Below are 1,029 nucleotides of genomic sequence, written 5' to 3'. Positions count from 1 at the left end.
CTCCAAGCCTCTCCTCCCTCTCCTGCTGGAAACCACTAAAGTAACTCTACTCACTCATGGAAGATATTGCTGATCACTGAACAAAAATAAAGGTTGGACGCTTCTCTGGTTGAGAAAAGATGGCTATCTCACACTCATCATGGCTGCTTCTCTTGCCACCAAGAGCACTGGAGGAGTTGAGATTTGGCTGTTGGCTACATGGGGCGCGACTAATCTACATGGCAGTAATACTATACATGCTAGTCTTTCCGATTCAACCTTTCGGTTGCCGTAACCGGAACATACCGCCCACCTAAATCGCTCCGGGTGATTTACTAGTTGAGATGTGGTGCAGGCTGTAGCAGGTAGGCTGTGTCTGAGGCTAAATTTACAGGCAGAGAAGAAGAATACAAAATAAGGTTATGCTTATGAACAGAGTTTAAATTTAAACGAAAGTGAACTTTACATCCTAAACAGTACCCGTATATTGTTTTCGTAACGAAGTTATTCGGAAAACGAGATGGATCTTAAGATTAACATTGGTAATCTTGAAGGAAAAAGCAACTGGGGTACGTGGAAATTTAAGATTTTGATACTTCTAAGGAGTTTTCCTAGTGGAGATGAAGTTATCACAGGGAAGTTAACATGCCCTAAGCCTGTAGCTACTGGAGCATCAGAACAGGAGGTAAATGATTTCAATAATAAAAATGAACAGTTTAAAACTGCGGATACTAAGGCCATGCTGGTATTAACTTCTAATATGACGGAGGAAACATTAACCAAAGTGATGAGATTTAACTCCTCTAGAGAAATCTGGCTTGAGTTGCACAGATTGTACGATGGCGTATCCGAAGATAAAACATTTGACTTGTGCATGATATTCTTTAATTTAAAATATTCGTCAGATGATGATATGGAAAGCCATCTTTCTAAGGTCCAAATCTATGGAATAATCTCAACATTGAATTAAATACTGAAAGTAAATTGCCAGAGATACTTCTGATTTGTAAAATCCTTGACACCTTGCCGTCAGGATATTTTTCTTTTAGG

This window comes from Halyomorpha halys, unplaced genomic scaffold (assembly GCF_000696795.3).
Source record: "Halyomorpha halys isolate HHAL.00 unplaced genomic scaffold, Hhal_1.1 Scaffold262.1, whole genome shotgun sequence".
Taxonomy (NCBI): domain Eukaryota; kingdom Metazoa; phylum Arthropoda; class Insecta; order Hemiptera; family Pentatomidae; genus Halyomorpha; species Halyomorpha halys.
This window is presented reverse-complemented; position numbering follows the sequence as displayed.